This window comes from Uranotaenia lowii, chromosome 3 (genome assembly GCF_029784155.1).
Source record: "Uranotaenia lowii strain MFRU-FL chromosome 3, ASM2978415v1, whole genome shotgun sequence".
Taxonomy (NCBI): Eukaryota; Metazoa; Arthropoda; class Insecta; order Diptera; family Culicidae; genus Uranotaenia; species Uranotaenia lowii.
In genome coordinates this window covers 103,596,915-103,610,153 of record NC_073693.1, presented here as the reverse complement: position 1 = coordinate 103,610,153, position 13,239 = coordinate 103,596,915, and the positions used below count along the sequence as shown (strand labels likewise).

Here is a 13,239-nt window from a genome sequence, read left to right as displayed (position 1 = left end):
AAATGGTTCGTGTGATGTGGGACGTGACGCTTAAGACGTGAGAAGTAGCACATTAGAAGTAAGACATGGGAAGTAAGACATGGAAAGTGAGACGTAAGACGAGAGCGGTGAGAAAGAAAAGTAAGACGTAAGACGTAAGTCGTGAATGTGGAAGGGAAGCGTGAGACATTCGATGTGGGAAATGAGACATGAGAAGAGAAGCAAGACGCGAGATGTGAGAAGTGAAACGTAAGGAGTTAGACATGAGAATTGAGACGTAAGACGTGAAAAACGGAACATGAGGCGTGAGACATGGGACGTAAGACATGCGATGTGAGACATGAGACGTGAGATGTTTATCTTCTATCGTCTCACTACTCACGTCTTACTCCTCACGTCTCACTACTCACTACTCACTTCTCGTTTTTTCACGACTAAAGTGTTTAATTCTGTTCCGAGTTCAACTCACTTATTGGTGCGTTTTTCGCTTTAATGTTAACACATTATGGACATTATGAGATGTCTCGTATAACACATTATGGACTTATACGAGATATCTCTTTTTTTCCCTTGTCGCGAGTGCGCTTCACTGAGTAGCATAACTCAAATGTGACAAGATTTTTGAAAGAAATTTGTTCCACATAATTGTGTACAACACTTCCAATAACTCAAAGATACTGAATTTTTAGAATTTGGTCCAGTTCCCAAGTTATCAAAATTTACATAACTACTTTATTTTGAACTTTTGGAGTTCACATTGGGGTGAATAAAAGGTACTCGGGAGAGTTTCCCTCGAGTGTTTTTTTCGAACTTTGGACGAACATGGAAGGTCTAAAAAGTATCATAATACATTTTTGTACGATCTAGGATAAGGTTGCCAGATTTCCCGGTTTTATCCGGGTATGCCCGGATATTTGATACAAAATTCGGGAACAGTCCGGCCCGGTTGCCCGGATTTTATTGAAAAATGCCCGGAATTCACCTGGATTATTTGGAAAATCAAACAAAAAAATTAAATTGTGTTGTAATTTTTTTTTATTTAGCCACCGAACCAAAAAATTTTGAGCAGATTCTGCATACGATTTAAAATCTGTTTATGAATTTTGGCGAATAAAATTTTTTTTTTTCATTTTTTTTATCTTGATTTTTGTTGTGTTATCTCTGAGTTTTGACTAAATTTGCCCGGATATTGCCCGGATTTTCGGTCGCCAATATAGAAATAAAATGCCCGGATTTTACCAGGTTTAAATAAAATTACCCGGATTGTCTGGCCTGGATACGTGCTGAAAAAAATCTGGCAACCTTAGGAGCTTATAAACAATTGAAAGTCCATTTGTGACAATAGTGCTTTTTATTGAACTTTCGACGAACTTTTTGGTTCAATGAGGAATTGTTTACGAACTTTTTGGTTCCATGAGGGACTGAAATGGAACATCTAGGGTAATCATACTGATATTTTTAAATGAGTTTATCGAATGGAATTTGCATTTACCAAAAAAAGATTTTGTTTATCACTGTCGTTGATTAATAGGAAAAAAACGAATTAAACCATTTACGTGATTTTAAATAATATCGCTAATGTTTGCTTGTACAAAAAGTTAGGTTTCTTCATTTTCAACGGGGGTCATTAAAAATATATCATAAAACTTGACGTCTGTTTGTTTTTAAATAAATCAATAGATGTTTTTATTAAGAGACAAAATTCTGTAAGCTTGAATATTCGCATCATTAGTTTTTTCAAAGCCTTTATCTTGAGATTCAGAAATAGAGAAAAATACAACAATAATAAAAAATAATTTAAAAAAAACCAATAAATTTGAATAATTTGCACGAAAGCTTGCATGCAAAAAAATGTATACTATATCATTGCACAAAATCTATAAACCAAGTAATTTGTGATCGAAAAATTTAATGAAATCAAGGATACAAAAGTTAATAAAACTCCCATCTTTCAGAATTTGCTTTTTACTCTTGTTATCTTTCGGATATTTGATAAATTTTTCAGGATTGAATTCGACAAGAATAACAAATTCTCCTTAAGGTTACAAATATTCATATGGTTGGATTATCCATGCCAGTATTATTTGAATAGATTGCTCATGCTCATTAGAGCATGAGAAAAATTAGCCATCATGTTACGTTAATTGAACAATGCAAAATTTTTCAACTGTCACAAAGTTTGTTTGGCCATCTAGTTTGACCTCACATTTTGTTTCTTCAGTGTCAAAATAATGGATAATTTAGATTGTATGCCATGTTGATTCACCTATGCAGAATTTCCAAGCTTACGATCGCTTATGGTTGTCAAATTTTAATTATTGATTGCAGCTGCCAAGATCAATATCAATACAACTTGTACTCAGATAGTAAAAGTATTTGAATAACTAAAAAATGGTTTCTTCAAACAAAAATTTCATAAACTTTCCAGAGTTTATGTTACCGTTGTGGCAACTGAACTCAGCCACGTGAGTTTATATTTCACATCAGACAAAAAAAAACCCCTGTCAAATGCAGACGGTAGGATCGATATTTTTAGACACCGGCACCAGTTTGGAAGTTTTTTTTCTGATTGCCTATTTCTTCTCGCTTTTTTTTTAATATTCCAAGAACTTTTAGGCGGAACAGGTAGAGCAGCATTTTGCGGTTTTCGGCGGGGCGTACTGGTGCTAATTCGACGACCGAGCGAACTGACCTGGTCAAACCATGCATGAATGTTCGATTGTAGAAAACTATTCCACTCTCAGGTAGATAGATAGGCGGGTATGTGAGAAGATTTCAAATCGAGCTCAAAAAGTTATCTTCTTTGGCACATAAACGAGAGATTGAATTTTCCCTCTGAGTGAGGGAAAAAATCCGAATATTTCACAAAGGTTGGCTGCTGCTTTCAGCAGCATTCGCATTCCTCAACAGCATCGCTACCTGGATTGGTTTTTTTTTATTCGGGTTCTCGTTTGTGTAGTTTTTCTTCTGTCGATGATGCTATAAGTGTCCTATTTGTGCGGGGAAACCGTTCCAAACATAGGACAGTTATATTTAAAAGGGCAAGTTTCGAGGATAGACGAGGTAGTTTTCTGTGAGCAGGAATTTGATTCGCCTCCGGAGAAAATGTGCGGTCTGCGTTGTTGGGAATGAATTTCAATCTTTTGCCAGACAGATCCCAGCGTAAGGTTTTGTGTCTTGTCCTTGTGTAGTATCCAAGAAAAAGAAGGCAGAATCGTTTGCACTATACCCATTTAAAAAAGCTGCTGGATGTATTCAGACTATTCATTTAAGAATTTCTTGACCCACGGGCACTGCAAAACGTTTGCCAAGAGGGAGGATTGATTTTTTTGCATTCAACTTGTTCTCATGAAAGCAATTAATAACTGTAATCTCTGACAAAAATGTATATTGTTGAAAACTCAGTTCGTTTTTCAGCCTTTAAAGGGCAATCCGCTGATATCTGATAACGACGCGGTAGCGTCGTAATGATTCAACCAACTGGTTCAGTGTCGTTCGTCAACCCACGGGCCAGTGCCGCATTTTCCTTGTTCGATAATCGCGTCTTCAATTGCTATTATTGTAGCCTGGCATGGTTCCAACGAATGAGCGCAACGAACGACGGCTCCAGACAAGTACCGCGTATAATTATTGCCACCCCCGCTTATCGGGAGCAAGTCTCGTCCCTGAATGGATGGCTGGCGAACAACATTGAACTTAACGCCCGGGAAGAGTTCCGCCAAAAAAGCGACCACTCTTGTCAACAAATGGTTGACCTACATCGCGCACCTACGTTTTGTAAACAAACCCATCGCGCCATATTCGCCGGGCCTCTTCTGAACCACGGAGAAGGAGGGGGAGGGCGGACACACGTCGCGAATGCATGCCTCGGAGCAAAAGCGGCAAATGACGTGAGAGTGCATCGGATGCAACAAAAATAGGTCGTAAGAACCACGCTGTAACGGTGGTGTTTGGAAAACAGTGGACAAACACGTGCACCCAAACAACAACGCGCTCTTATCGCCGCCTCGCGGAATGGAGGTGACCAAAGCAGAGTTGCATTCTAGTCGAAACGTCACTCTCCTTGGTCTTACTTGTTAATGGTGCTGCTGCTGATCGTGTGATGATTATTGAGAGCACGAGGTTTAGCTTTATGATGGAATGGTTTTTTTTTTTTTAATTTCAATCCCACTTGACGTTCTTACAGTGGTTCTTAGTCATTTACAATTTACAGGTAAAGTTTTCACGAAAAATGTCTTCCAATATCTAGACTACACACCATCAAATCAAGCTTTGTGTATGACAACTTTTAGTGTCCACGAGTGCATATAAGCGTCGCGACGCCTATAAAGTTAGGTATCTGGACATTGTAGATTAGGGTGATAATGGATATATGGGAAAAATTTCATGATCGAATTTTGAAAACCGATATACAAATATTCGAAGTTCATGGAGAGTATTAGAGAACCATGAGATATCAAAAAATAAAGAACACAAGCCGTAAATAAAGCTTAGTTAATTTAGAATTGAAACAGTTATGAATGCAAAACCATTTGTTTGATCGAACAACTTTCTGAGAAGGAAAAAAAATAAAATAAAAATAATTTTTCATATTTTGTAAGAAATATTTATACTTTTTCTAGGTATCTCAGCAGGGTGGCCTGCGAGTTTCCATTTTCAAATTCCCGGTTTATCCCGGTTTTCTCGAAAGATAATTTTAATTTTGCCGGTATAAAATTACATAAAAAATATTAACAGTGTTGTTTTACCAAAAAAGGAAGACATTCAAAAAAATTTTGTTGGGATTTTGTACATCAAATAAAACGTTAGCAGATTGAAAAGTCAAGCTGCAAAAAAATAATTCTAGTATAACCTTAACCTTTACTGTATTTTGCAAAAATTGTCACTTTTTCCTTAGTCTTTGATAAAAACTTTCGTACTCTGGCTTCTGAAATTTTGAAATATGACCATGAGCAATAAATTTCGGATTGAATTACTGATTCATAAATCAAAACTTAGTTTACAATTATTTGTTATAATGCGTTTTAAGGGCCTGATATATGTGTGCTGGATTCTGAATCTGGTACATTAATCGAAATTTAGTCCAGCGTCAAATATTTATATTGATATATTGATGCAAGCTCTAAATTGAAATCTTAATCCAAATTTTTAAACCCATGCTCAGGGTGAAATTTGCTTTTTAAATTCTGATTTTTTTTGTAATATGATATTAATGAATATGTATGATTACGGACCTCATACACATATGATAAGTAATTACATCAAATGGAGTAAACGCGCAAATTTAACAAATAACAAAAACCAAGAATTTTATTCATCTATTATATGAAATTTTGTTGTAACAGTGTTTGTAGTACTACTCCTCCGAAATGGCTCAAACGATTCAAATGAAATTATTTTTAGAATATTCTGTAGGCATGCGAATCGGTTTATATCGAATAAAAAAAATATAAAGTCGCATCAATTGTCCGTAATGATTTAATTTGTATTTTTTGAATCAGAAAAAAGAATAAGGTGTTTCCAACAGAAATACATCGAAAACATTTTTTGAACATGTACTTAACTGAAGATGTATCAAGCGCCTTATGAATTTGTCGAACAATAACAAAATCCTATGAAAATGAACAGACACTGAACTGTCCTTCAAAATAGGAAATAGGAATGATGTATTTAGGGGCCCAATTCAGAGAACGTTTTTATTTTTTACAAGCATAAGGGGATTTTTTTTAATTATCTGACGGGTTTGCGCCGGGGGTCTTCGGATTTTCTCCAAAATTTAAAATTTTGTTCGTTGCAGCATCATAAAAAACATGTGTTTTTGCAGATTTCTAAGACTTTTATTTTTCGAGTTAGATAACGTTTAAGATTTTTTGAAAAAAAAAAAATTACCCTCTTTTCAAATGCCCATAACTTTCTCAATTTTCAACGTAGAATAAAAAATAGCACATGGTGTCTTCAGGTGAAAGTTGTAAAACTAATTTGACTATAAAATGGTATTTTTTGCAGGTTTATAACCCCCGGTGCACTTGCGTACGATAAGAGACGAAGTCCCTATATGTGAGTGCAGTTGTTCGAAAATTGTTAGTTTTTGACGTTAAAAAAGAGATTTATTGTCACTGTTTCTTTCATAACTCTTGAAGGAGTTTATGGCCCACTTTGGTGTCTTCAGATGAAAGTTGTGAAATTAATTGGACTATAAAATGAAATATGTTTCAAAAATTTTGGTGGTGCAGACGGTACTTTTGGACGTTATTTTTAACATATTTACTTAATTTTATACCGAGAATCAATATACAATTTTTGTTATTATTTTATTTAGATAGCTGGTAAACTGTTAATGCGTTTTGAGGTGCTATTTTATATTCTACGTTGAAAATTGGCAAAGTTATGACCATTTGAAAAGAGGGTAATTTTTTTTCAAAAAAACTCAAACGTTATCTAACTCGAAAAATAAGTTTTAAAAACTGCAAAAACACATGTTTTCTTATGGTGCTGAAACGAACAAAATTTTAAATTTTGAAGAAAATTCGAAAACCCCCGGCGCAAACCCGTCAGATAATAAAAAAAAATCCCCAAAAGTGAAAGTTATCACTAAAATAAACCACTTTTAATAACAAAAAGTGAGGATATGCATTCTCCGGAAGAGTTTTCAGTTGAGAAGGTACTCTAGAGCAAGTGTAAACGATCAACATTTACAAAAATATATATTTTTTTCTTCATGTATAAATTTGTGGGCCCCAAAAAAAAACAACCTGACTGAATAACTCAACTTCTTTTTTTATCATTAACCGAAAAACACTTTACTGTTTGTTTAAACACAATTCAAGTATTTTTGTTTTTTAAATTTTAACTAGATAGAAGAGACTTTTGATCCGTTTTTTTTTTGAAATTTTTATTATTGATATTCCAGTGGAAGCAGAATTTTTTTTGATGACTCTCATACGACCTGAAAGAGTTGAAAATAATATTAACTTTTGTCATTTCGAATGGTGAAACAAATTCAAACGCGCCTATTAGGCATGCATCATCTACCTTTTATGAACTTCCTCTCCAAAATTATTCAGCATTATGTGAGAAAGATCAGAAGAGGGTATCCCGTGTGTTAAATGAAATCTGAAGTGGATATTCAAAACTATTAAATGTCTTCGTAAATGAAGGTCTTTGCTTTTGCTATCAAACATTAACTTATACTGCAGAAAAATGGAAACTTTGATAACTGTTAGGTTGATGTCAAGCTGAGGCGACAAGCATCACTTTGCGTTCTAGGTTCCAATAAGAAAGCAATGCAACGCATTGGTATGTCATGCTGGTGCGCCATGATGCTTTCAAAATTCACTACAAATCATCACTTCTCTACATTGTATAATGCTTGGAATAGTCTCCTTTTTTTCGAGAGCCATTAAAAACTCATCAGATCATGATCCGGATTGCGGAAATGCCGAAATTTCAACCGACAAAATTCTTTGTTTTTTTTTTGCGGGAACTAAGAATTTATGAAAATTTTCTCGTCGATTAAGATATTGTTTAGTTTATTATCACGAATTCGGACGAATCTTCGAACTATTGTGCTTAAAACCCGAAATCACTGCTTCAAACCGAGAAAAAAACAAGATTCCTATTGGATTTTCTACTTGTCGCGCTTCAAAACACCCTGGCATCAGCTTTGTCGCGCTTTCCAATGCGCTCAGCATGACAGGTCTGCGCTTTTTCCATGGAGATTAAATGAGAATTGGTTTGTCGTGTGAACGCGTTGCGTTGCTAGTTGCTTCAGCATGACATCAGCCTAAATGTCAATCGCGACTTTATATCAACGATGTAGTTGACGCACTGTTATTGAAAAATGTATCCGGTACAACTGATTTAGATTTTTACTGTTGGATTCGAACTCATGGACATCCAGCTTAGCAGGTACGTGTTTTTCTAACGGAGCTATAAAACAAGCTCCGCAATACACTTCAAAAATGGATAATGAGAGCATTCTACGGATTTAAAAGCAGTTAAAAGATCATCGTCCACGAAGAGAAGATTTCAAGATATTTGTCAAAGCTATCCACTCGGAAAAAATGCCATGCAATAGTTTTATACATGGGATGCTTTCAAAATTATGAGACTATATTTACCGGATCGACATGTTTGATGTAAATAAATCTTTTTAACAGGAGTTACCTACTACAAAACAACATATTGATAGGCACCAGAAGGCCAAGGATGCATCTTCTTACAAAGGAAAGCATTTCAAACTCATGCGGATACTCCGATCACTCCGGTCCCGATTGAAATTGCCGTGACCGAACCGAGCTGCTCATTCTTGTTATTGTCGTCGACGCAGTTGTTTTTGTTATTGTGGTGTGCTCCGCCGACAGGCGTCTCATAACGTCACTTTCCGTTTGTTGTGTTCCTGCACATAGCCTGATCGCGGTCTCTGGCTGGTTGGGACTGACTAGGCTGGGTGTTGATATGATAAGTACTCCGCCGTTCGTTCGTTTGTCTATAAACATCAAGTTTAGCCGTCGGCATCGTCGGCGGCCCGAGGTCGTGTGAAAATTGTGCCGTTTTTATGCATTTATACTTTACCTTTTTTTTTATTACCTTTTAGATGACGCTAGTTCAACACCTCCTACTCTTGGGGGTTTTCAGACATAAATAGCTTTTTGCCGCTGACTGCTGCAATATTACATGCATCCATCCATCGATGTTGCAGTCAGTGGATGGACAAAAGTGGTTCAGCAGTTGGATCGTTTGTCTTGTTTTCGCGAGAATGTTGGGCGGCAATGATGAGGTTGGGGATGATGCACTCATTCGTTCGTTCCTCCGTTGTTATCGAATGGGTGAGCGAGCATTAATTTGCGGAAGTAAAATTACTTGGCGCTGCGCTGGATGTGTGTGCATTTTTTTTATCGTTCATATTGTCGAGTTCTTTGTCGTCGCGCGATTACCTAGCCGTTGGAGGAATTTTGATAGATCAAAGAAGTAAAAAACTGCCCCACTGGCTGATTATTGAGCCATGAGTAACTTACTTAACCGTGGGAAGAGTATTTTGCTCATGTGTGTAATGAGAAAAAATGCTTTATTTTGAGAAAAATGTTCTAGCGTTCAGATGGTGATGCTGTAACAGAACTCTGACTCAATGCAAGACTAAGAAAAAGTTAAGAAAATTTATTAAAAAGAAAATTGCTACACCCGTAGAAGAGGTTGAAAAAATCCACTGCCAAATTGCTGTGCCGCTGAAAACTGTACTATACCAAAGATGATATTATTGGAAAAGCGCTACTGGCATAAAGACTCGAGTTCCCAAGCAAAATGACGATATACGTACGCACGCACAGCTCATTTTTTTAATCATATTTTTGAAAATTTTACCGGAAGCCCCTTTTCATAAATTCATGAGGTGGATTGCACCAAGGAGCACAATTCAGGTCAATCATAGAAACTTGATCATCGTATGCTACGATAGCGATTGTAAGATCACTTCGCTACTTCTTCGCCCAACGCAATTCTCGTAAGCACAAATATCTCTAAGAGAAAACGGGAATGGAAAAGATTTTCAAGGAACTATCGGAACAATTATAGGAATTCTGCGAATAAACGGAAATTCTACCTAACAACCTACTTTTTAACATTCTCAGTCAGGTCGCGTAGGGTGCGTCGGCCGATCTGAAGGATGTCAAAAAAACAAGATAATTTAAAGAAAATTCATTTCCTTTAAAATATCAAGCCTTCCTTCATTTGCTTTATTGACAAGTTTGACGTATTTTTACAAAATTGACTAAATTATGACTGAAGTTTGACAACATTAACAAAGTTGACAGAATTGACAAAATTGATAAAATTGATCAAGTAAATAAAACTGACAAATTTTACAAAAAATGACACACATGACAAAGTTGACATAAATAAATGACTTATTCAAAACATTAACCAAAGTAACATAAATGACATAACTGATCAAATTGACACACCTGACAAAATTAACATAAATGATAAAACTGACAATTTTGACAAAATTGTCGAAAATTACAAAATTTACAAAATTTGCAATTTTGACAAAATGGACAAAATATACATTTTTGACTAAAAGGACAAAATTGAAGAAATTGACAAAATTGACCAAATTTTGAAAATTGACAAAATGAGAAAAATGAACAAATTGACAAAATTAAGAAAAATGACATAGATGCAAAATTGACCAAATTAACATTAAAGACAATTTTAACCAAATTGACTAACTTGAAGAAATTGGCAAAATTGACAACAGTCTCAGAATTGACATAATTAACAAAACTGACGAAATAGAATGCATGCACCAATTTGACAAAATTGACAAAATTTAAATGTCAATTTTATCAACTTTGTAATATTTGATAATTTTGTGAATTGTGTCAATTATGTTAGTTTTGTTAATTTTGCCATTTTTGTAAATTTTTTGAATGCAGTTAAAATTCAATTTCGTCAGTTTTGTCCATTCCTCCAATTTTGTCGTTTATGACAATTTTATCAATTTTATCAATTTGACTAATTTTGTCAGTTTGCTATTTTTTCTGAATATTGCAAATTTTGTCAATTTTGTTATTTTTGACAATTTTGTTGTTTCGGGCATTTTTTTTAAACTTTGTCAAAATTAGTCAGTGGTTTTTTTTACAACTTCTTTATTTGAAACGGCTCATACCTTTAGGCTTTAAGGAGCCAAAGTCGATTTTGGTTGTTTACAATTGTTGGCTTAACTTAACACTTTGTGAGAGAAGAAAGGAAGATAGAAAGGGAAATATGAAAATAAAAAAGAATTATAGACGAAGATCGATAGCTTTTAGAAAAAGATAGATTTCGAACATGTAGTCCAAATCTAGCACAGCTAGTACATCTATAAAATTCGTTCTGGCGACAAGATGGACCTCACACGACCAAACAATATGCTCGATGTCATGGAAACCTTGGCCGCAACCACACAAATTGCTGCCAGCAATGTCAAAACGATAGAGTACCGCGTCTAAGGAATAATGATTGGACATGAGACGGGAAAATATACGAATAGAATCCCGACTCAGGTCCAATCTATTAAACCAGGGTTTAAGGCTTACCTTTGGGATAATCGAGTGGAGCCACCGACCCTTCTCATCCTCGTCCCATTTGCGCTGCCAGTTGACAAGAGAGTTTCTTCGAACCAAATAGTAAAATTCGTTGAAGACGATTTCACGTGGATACGTGTCACCTTCCATCGCCCCCACCAATTAGTCAGTGGTATATAGATGAAAAAATTTACTCAATTAAAGACAATTTTCACAAATTCGACTAACTTGACGGAAGTGACAAAATTGACAACATTGACTGAATTGACATTAGTCAAATAAACTCAAAATCTACAAAATAGAAGAGATGGACAAAATCGACAAGATGGAAAAAAACTGACAAAATTTAAGATGTCAATTTTGACTATATTATCAATTTTTTACAATTTTTTGAACTACGTCAATTATGTTAGTTTTGTTCATTTTGTAAATTTTTTAAGTATATTTTTTAGTGTATTTTGTCAATTCTGTCAATTTGGTCAATTATGTAAGTTTTGTCAGTTTTGCCAACTCACCCAATTTGGTCAATTTGGCCATTTTTGTCGATTCCGTAAATTTTCTATTAATTTGTACCTTGTGTTATTTTGACAATTTTCAATTTTATCTATTTTGACTGTTTTGTCAATATTGTCAGTATCACGATTTATGTCATTTATTGAAAATATAGCGTTTTTTTCAATTTGGTAAACTTTGTCGATTTCGTCAGTTTTGTCAATTCTATCCATTTTGTCGTTTATGACAGTTTTATCAGTTTTGTAAATTCGACCAATTTTGTCAGTTTGGTCATTTTTTCTCAATATTGCAAATTTAGTCAATTTTGTTATTCAATTTTGTTGTTTCAGCTATTTTTTTTGTGAATTTGGGAAAATTTGTCAGCATTGATATGTATGTCAATTATTATTGTCAGTTTGCCAAATTTTGTCATTTGTGAATATTTCGTTTATTAAGTTAATTTTGTAGCAATTTTTTCAAGTCCTCTCGTCAATTTTGTTAACCCTGTAATTTTAGTTAATTTTGTTAATTTTTTATAAATTCGTCAATTTTTAAAATTTTCAAATTTTGTCGTTTTGACAAATTTGTAAGTTTTGTCATTTTTCCGATTTTATCCATTTTCATCAAAGTTGCCCATTTTGTCATGAAAGCAAATTTTGTCAAACTTATAGTGTTTTCGTTTATTGGCAGTGGCAATCTATTTACCCACGAGTTTTGCCCTAACTGCTGTTATTATGTTCGGTTATTAATTCAGAAGTCCACTAGTTTTGCCCGAGATTTGAATCTCAAGCAGGCGGTTGCACCCCGTAAAAGTTGTCAGTGTTGGGGGTAAGCATAAGGCCGCGTTTTCACAAAACTCGCTATTCATGTAAACGAATTGATGCATGCATCTTTAAAATTTTATACGTAAAATACACACTTTTGTAGTTAATTTTGATTTTCAAAATATCAGAATATTTTTTTTAAACTGATGTGAACTTGTTTTTGCACTCACAGAAGTTTTAAAACACTATATTTAATGGTTTTTTAAAATCAATTCCAGCTGCAATTGTTGCACTCATCAATAGAAAAAGCCCCTGGGCGCAAAATTTTGATGAATGTATAACAGTTGAAAGCTTTGCTGGAGCTTTCAAATCAGCTGTCAAATCTGTCAAACAAAAAGCTTCTCTTTTCATCTTAAGTGCACGCTCCTTTTTTTAACTCAAAATTAAGTTGTTTTGGCAGCATTTCAGTGACAACCATCAACTTTGAGTTCGACTGGGCAATCGAAAAATTTAGTCCAAATAGGCATAGTCAAAACAAATTACAGAGCGGTGTAAAGTTATGATACTCCCGGTCAAAACTACAAAGAAACTTCCGGATGTTACTTCCAGCGACTGCCGAACTTAGTTGTGCCTATCAGAACTTAGTTTTGTGATTTCCCAGTTAAACTCAAATTAGAGGGCTGCCACTAAAATGCTGTTTTGAACCAAATCAACTTTATTTTGAGTTTAAAAAAGAGAGTGCCTCAACAATTCACTACTTTTAAGAGCAACTGCTCCAACACCGCCAAGGAAAAGAAATGCCAACGATTCCATCATTTTTATTTCTAAATCGTTGTTGTTCGAAAACTCTCAGGGTAGCGAAACAAGTCTCTAAAATAAGGGGGTTTACTCAAAGCTAAAATAACTTCACAAAAAGGTTAAAAAAAAAACAAATAACAAAG

At 34.8% G+C, this 13,239-nt stretch overlaps 1 protein-coding gene across 5 annotated transcripts in view; it reads right to left on the bottom strand.

Annotated features, from left to right (window-relative positions):
- The window catches only part of LOC129751349 (serine/threonine-protein kinase NLK), a 306,036-nt gene that overhangs the window by 280,226 nt on the left and 12,571 nt on the right, over nt 1-13,239 (bottom strand). The gene's annotated exons all lie outside the window — the stretch shown is intronic.